Source organism: Cervus canadensis, chromosome 18, assembly GCF_019320065.1.
Source record: "Cervus canadensis isolate Bull #8, Minnesota chromosome 18, ASM1932006v1, whole genome shotgun sequence".
Lineage (NCBI taxonomy): Eukaryota > Metazoa > Chordata > Mammalia > Artiodactyla > Cervidae > Cervus > Cervus canadensis.
In genome coordinates, this window is record NC_057403.1 from 31,984,706 (window position 1) to 31,992,027 (window position 7,322).

Sequence of the window (7,322 nt, forward strand, 5' to 3'; positions counted from 1 at the left end):
CCTGTGGCCTCGGGCTAGCCTGGGAGCTGTGGCTCTCTGGCCTCCAGTAGGCCACAAGTACACAGGTCCTCCTCCCAGGCCAGCAGCGGCCTGGACACCCGCTGGATGTCTTCATTCATACAAGTCACATCACATAGCGGGTGGTGTTGTATCCCACCAGTGCATAAGGTAAAATTAGAGCAAAGCCAAAATTTCCCTTGAAAATCTCTTATAATGCCAGTGCTGCTCCTTCCATTAAGCTGGTGGCTGCAAACAGGACATGTTGTAAGAAAAACTCTCTTTAAACACAAGCATGTCCCAAAGCTCTGTGAGATGCTCATACCATGAGAGGAAGCAGGACCCCCTGGGGGAACTTCAGACTCTTGACTGCCACACACACTCCCCCGGGACACTCGCCCACTGAGCGGAAAGGCCAGCAGAAGCCACGGCACAGTCTGAACCACCACCTCGATGCCTCTGCTCCTCCACCGTGCATCTAAGTGGCCCGTGTGGGGTGCTCAGTGGAGCCCTTCACTCACGAGCTGATTGGCACTGCACTTGGGCACCAGCCAGGAAAGGACAGGACAGGACTGGGGTCTGCCACAGGCCCAGGGATCCACACCCCAACGTGATGGGGCAGATGGCCCAAGCCACAGGAGGTGGCCCCAGTGTCGTCACAGGCCTGTCCAGCCGCAGAGTGGACACACAGGAGAACGGGGAGCTGCTGGCCATCCTGGGCATGGGGTCTTTTATTTGATGTTCTGTGCTAGTTCTAGGTGGGACATGATTATCTTTAGGGCTTCCCAGGTGGCGCTAGTGGTAAAGAACTCGCCTGACAACACAGGGGACATAAGAGATGCGGGTTTGACCCCTGGGTGGGGAAGATCCCCCGGAGAAGGGCATCAAAACCCACTCCAGCATTCTTGCCTGGAGAATCCCATGGACAGAAGAGCCTGGAGGGCTACAGTCCCTAGGGTCGCAGAGTCGGACCTGACTGCAGCGACTTAGCACTGTGATAAAGGCTTCCCTTCGGCTTAATTCCAGCGTGGCCCTGCAAAAGCCTGTCCAACAAGAATTTTCCCTCCCTGTGAGCCAGCCACCCCAGTCCATGAAATTTCTGTGCTTTGTATGCCTGCTTCCAAACTGGAAATGTTACCTTGCCTTTTATTTACATTTTCCGATGATGAAGCCAGTTTTAAAAATGCCCCGCACCATGGTGTGAGAGGGCTTTGGTACAACTCACGCACAGTTGGGGCGGATGGAGGGCTCCACTTCACCTCATCTCTCCTTTCTGCTTAAATATTATGCCACATCCTGATTAATACCAGACCAATAAAATCATCTCCGCAATCTGGTTAGAGGCTTTTGTCTTCCCAGATGGCCTGCAATGTTAATGTGTGACAATTTCAACAATGAACTAGGACTGTTTTATGGAACCAACATTTGTTCCACTGCTTTTTTTTTTAGACTCAGAATTTTGACACAGATGGTACAAATTACTCAAAAAACAGAAATGTTCATTTAGAAGGCTTAAATATGTGGTTTTACTCAGGCCATCAGAATATTTTACATTTGCAATTCAGTAAATTTACTAACAACCCTGCTATAATTAAGGTCTGTGAAAAAAAATCCCCTTTCTCCAGCTTTTTATATCTATAGAGTTTCATTAAAGCCAGAAAAAAAATATTATTATTTATTCTAGTTGTGCAATGTTCTTATTTCCTTGTGACATACATTGTTCGCCTCTGCTTTCTGTTTCCGTCATGGCTCCTAATTGCTGCTGAGGACAAGGGTAGGTGGGCTGCTGCTCCAAGGCTCCCCCTTCACCCCGTGAATCAGGTTTCAGCTCCAAGTCACTGATCTCAATTGTTACAGCCACAACATCTGCTAGAACCTTCTCGCTCAGAAGAAGGTGAGCTGGCCTTTTTCACCTCCATTTGCCATCTCTGCAAGGGCGGGCCCCACAGCACACGCCTTCTCCCAGCTGCAGCTGGTTCTTTGTTCCCAAGTGGACCCCGGTCTGCCTGTCAGCATCAGAGGATAGCACTGTTATTGTGACTCACGTTTCAGCGCTTGTTCTAGACAGGATTGTGCAAAATACAATACACAGATACCTGGGGTTAATCTTCCCAGCAGCCCTATGGAGTGTTATCTCTTCTTAGAGATGATGAACTGAGGCTGAGAGAGGCTACATAAAGGTCAAGGCCTCCCACCGTAATCCCCTTAGCAGTGAGGGAGAGCACCAACAATTAATAAGAACTATACAAGCAAAAGCTGGTGTTTTCCCTCATCCTCAGGATGATAATATTAAGAGGTGGGGCCTCTAGAAGGTGATGAGGCGGTGAGGGTGGGGCCCTCATGATTGGGATTAGTGCTCTTATAAAAGAGGCCCCACGGAGCTCCCTGTCTCCTTCCATCACATCACATGTGGAAACCTTGAGAAGCTGGCAGTCTGCAGCCCAGAAGAGGGCTTTCACAGGAACCCTACAATGTGGGCCCCCTAATCTTGAATTTCCAACCTCCAGACTGCGAGATATAAATGTTTGTTGTTTCTCAGTAAAGCAAAACAAAACCCTGGTGTTTTCTGAGTGCTTCCTCTGTGGCATGCACTGCACAGTCCTTCCCACCGGTTACCTCATCTAACCCTCCTCTTACAAATGTGGGCACTGAGGCTGAGAGGAATGAAAAGGAAGCAGGATGGTGCCCACTGGGGCAGAGGCAGCCAAGGGAACTGGGAACCCATCACAGCCGAGCGGACACAGCCTGGAGAGCCAGCAGCTCCCCAGCGGCCTGTGTCTGGTCTCCGCTCCGGGAGGACATCTCCGAGGAAGGTGTGCTAACCACACCCCCACAGCCGCCTAAGACCAGGAGGGGCCTGCTCCACCTCAGCTCCCGACCCTTCCCTCTGCCTTTCCCCCGCGTGGTCAGGTGAGTTGACTGCTGCCCGTAGACAGATCTGGGTTCATGGGAGGCCTTGGCCGCCAGCAACCAGAAGACAGGTCTCCCCATTCCTGCCCTGGCCAACCCCAGTACTCAGAGACTGGAGAGTACCAGCACACAATAGTCTCCGACTGCTAAGGAGGACCTACTGCAAAATGCAAGCCATAGTCATGGATTTTACAAATGACCAGAGCCCCCGAGTCAGGGGAGAGCTTTTCAGGGGCTGATGTGGAGGGGTGCCTACAGAACACATGTTAGGCTCTCCACCTGGTGTCCTGCGTGCAGAGGGGGCTCAGCCAGTGTTAGCTGTTGCTTCTGTCATTTCTTCTTTTTAATTTTATTTTTAATTGGAGGATAATTACAATTTTATAATTTTTGTAAAAATTTACAATTTTACAAATTTTTACAGTTTCTGCCATACATCAACATGAATCAGCCAAAGGTATACATAGGTCTTCTCTCTCTCAAACCTCCCTTCAACCTCCCTCCCCATCTCACCCTTCTAGGTTGTCATAGAGGCTTTGGGTCCCCTGTGTGACCCAGAAAATTCCCATTGGCTATCTACTTTACATATGGTGTCATCATTCCTATGATTATTCTTTTGGAAGTCTGAAAGGCCAGTAGAATAATCAGATCTGCAATAGTTCTGGTCCTAGGGGGAGGTCCTGACTGCAGAGGCACACTCAGGCAGTGCTTTCCTCTTCCAGGCCTTTTTCTGGGGGCTCCTGACTGAGCTCAACACCACCCCCTGACCTGACATGAGGCCCTAGGTGAGCAGACTCCTCTCAACTGCCTTGGTTATTTTCCTGAGATGGAGTCAAGGGAAAAATGCAGCCCCCGACCCAGAACCTAAACAGGACAGGGCATCCTTATTCCTTCCTGCCTGCAACTTGAACAATTGTCTGCTTAAACATTTTCCAATATTATTTTCCCACTAATAATGATTGTAATAAAAGCAACACCAGCATCCTGTTCACTGCATCACTGACCAGAGTGTTGGTGTTTGCTTTGGGCATTAGGTGCCATCCGATTCTATTTCAGCTTTGGTTCTTGTTGTCCAAATATGTAAACAAACAATTTATTTCAACTTTAAAGTTAAAAAAAAAAAAGAATGCATCAACCATTGTTGTCCTTTGCTAATCCTTGCAGTGAGTACCATGCATTTCTGTGTGAGGCTTCAATTCATTAGAACATTCTACTAGCACTGCCAACAGAAAGTGCAGTCTGAGTTTTTAAATGTTGTTTCCATGAAAATCAATCACTCCTTGCAATTAAGCCAATAGTCTCACCATTTTTGCTGTTATGAGCTAAAGCATCCTAAATATATTGACAGCTGTCTTCGATAGGATGACACAAGCAAGGGGGGAGCGGGTCTAAGACTAAATGTCACCAAGGGGAGCGGGTGAGCGCCTCTCGCCGAAATGTGCCTCATTTTCATATCCCAGAAGGCATTTAGTACACTTTTTTTTTTTTGCAATGGCAACATACAGTAATCAATGTTTTGCATATTACAATCAATAACACACTTAAATGTTTAAGTTTTGCATTCTTTTGCAATAAATATTGATATATTACAAACTCTGTAAAAACTGTTCATTGGACTTTTTGTTTGCACTGTGTACTGTATCATTCAGCAAATAAGTGAGCTAAATATTGTTTGTTACAAAACAGATGTCAAATAAAATTATGCCATATGTGCTATTAAACACTTTTCTTATTTTTTTTTTCAGCAAAACCCAAGACTTAGTTTTAGAAGTGAATGTATTTGGCTTTTCAAGGATTTGAAGCATGAAAGCAACATCTTTGAAATATTTTTAAACCTGCTGGCTTTGTGTGATCCAGTTTTGTGAGCTAATTCTGAATGTTATTGTAGATTTAAAATTTAAAATTCAGATAGATAAATAAAGACATGGATATGAACACAGCAATCTAGAAGCTCAGATTGACTTAGTGTTGCCAAAGAGAGGAAAAATAAAGGAAATTCTGTGCAAGAAAAATTAATTATAAATAAATATAAATGTACATATAGAGAGGAAATTAGAAGAGTTTTTTCCTACTTGGCTAGAGAATGTGAGAAGGTAGAAAAGAAAACTTCCAAAATTGGTCCTGCAGAGTAAAAGGGTGGGGTCTGTTTGGAGATGTGGGGGTGATTCAGGAGGTATGGGGTCCAGCCCAGCCCCCCAGGTGCTCCAAGGAGCTGGAATGAAGGCTGGAAGTGGGGGAGCATGCAGGGCAGCAGCTAGCTCCCAGAGGGACTTACAAGGCCAGGAAGGAACAGGGGAAAGGGGGTGGGGGGCCAAGGACATGTCAGTGAGGAGCTGTGCTGACCAGTGTCCCTCATGCCCTCCCCTCATTCGGCCCAGCAGGGGTCTCCGCCGCCCCAGGCCTGTCAGAAGCGTTTGCACTAGATGGATGGATCTCTCAGCCTGCGGAAGTGTGAAATGTGAAACAGAATGAGCAGAATGCAAGAAACATGTTGCTAAGAGCCACCAAGTGAAACAAAATCTGGAGGCCCCGCATCCTGGCTTTGGCACCAGCGGCCCCGATGCTTCCACCCACAGACAGAGGCGGGAAGCAGCAAGGTGCAAGAGCCGGCCAGGCTGTGGGGGCAAACCTAGGAGGTCATTGTGGCCCATGGCCACAGCTCTTCCTGTCCATCTTCAAAGAAAGCCTCAGATTTCTGGCATCAGCTTCCATGTTGGAGGGGTCTGAAACTCAGAACAGCTGAGACCCCTTTCTACCCAGGAGGGCCCATGGGGACTAAAAGTGCTGTGATACCTGCATCCTCTGGTATCAGCCCTCAGAGACAGCTGGCTTCTGCTTCTTGCCATGCCCTTGCATCCTCACATCCCTGCATCCATGCATGGGACCCCACTTGTGGGCCAGGTGCCATGTAACACCCTCCCCAGCCCACATGGCAAACCTCTCACTAACTGCTGAACCTGAGCGGGACAGGCATGGACAACCTGAGTATGTGGACATCACGCTGATTGATGGGGGTCAGTGTCGACAGGTAACTGTGTCCCCATTTTGTCTCCCCAGGTGGACAGTTGAGAGTTGCATGTCAGTCGACTCTTCAGAAGGTCCCTCAGGATCAAGCATCTGTGGCATACTCCATGTGGTATCCTTGTACTGGTTCCACCAACCTCCCCACCCCCACTCACTACATTATGTTCCCAGTAAGCTATCTGGGCACTTAGACCACAGCCTTGGGCTCTGCATTCCAAAGGAAACCAGGATGAGACCCTCCCCACATCTAAGCCCTCCCGATTCTGGGCCTTGGTTTATTTTGGGCCCCTGCCCTAAGGTTAACATTTGGCAAGGGTCCATGCCCCAGGCAAGCTCTTTTGAGAGTCCATCAGTTACCAGATTTTTTCTGGGACTGATAAATGTTTTAATGAGATGGCTTGTTTACTTAACTGATGGCTGCCGTCCTCTTTAGGTGTTCTTAGTCCATCAAAAGGTGCGTCCTTCAACTCATAAGTGATACCCTGCAATAGCAGCCCTGGGAGCTTTGGTTCCTGAGTCCAGACACTCCTTGGGGACTTAGAGGTGACCCTGGGGGTTCTTGGCAACCTTGCCTCACAGCACAGAGCCTCCTGCCTGGACTCTGGGCAGTGGTAAAATGGAACATGTCTGCTTACATCACTCCTTCCTTTGTTTTTCAATCACAAGATCCGTTTCGAGCCTTGCATGTGCCCAGCCACCGTCCAACCTTGGAACTTCCATCTGGAAGGTGACACGCAAGAATCCAGATCCCCAAAGTCACAAAGGACCCAGGTGAGTGACAGAGTTTCATCCTCAAGCCTCAGACTCTAGTGCTGGAGTTGCACGGAGGACCAGAAAAAACCGAGGAAGCCCTGCTTTCTCTGGGAAGTGACAGTAGCAGAACATCCCTGCATTCAAGGTCTGGTCTTGGGGACCACATCTGTGAGCCCTCATCACAGTCAGCATCTCCCACGGGAGGGAAGCAGAACTCACATCCTGGCCTGCTCTTCTCAGGCTTCTTTTGGTCTGTTCATCACTTCTGGGGCTGGAGTCTTGCTCACCTACACCTGGGTCCTGCCTTCTCTACTGGGCTGCAGAGCCAGGGTCCAGGAGGCAGGTGGTGTCTGAGTCTCCCCAGAGCCCCCCACCGCTGACCATGACAGAGCTCTGCAGGCACAGGGGCATGACCGAGACCCTTCCGCACTTCACAGGGGATGGAGGGAGCCTCAAGACATTTGGGCATAGGGAGGGGAGGCTCCTCCAAGGAGATGAAGAACTAGGCCATGGAGGGTGAGGAGGAGCAAGAAAAAAGGACCAGCAGGATCAAAGTGCCAGCACAAGGCTTGCCTGACTTTCACTGCCTGCCTGCCTCCCCTTTGCACCCACAGAAGTTTTATCCTGAGAATCACCCCTCC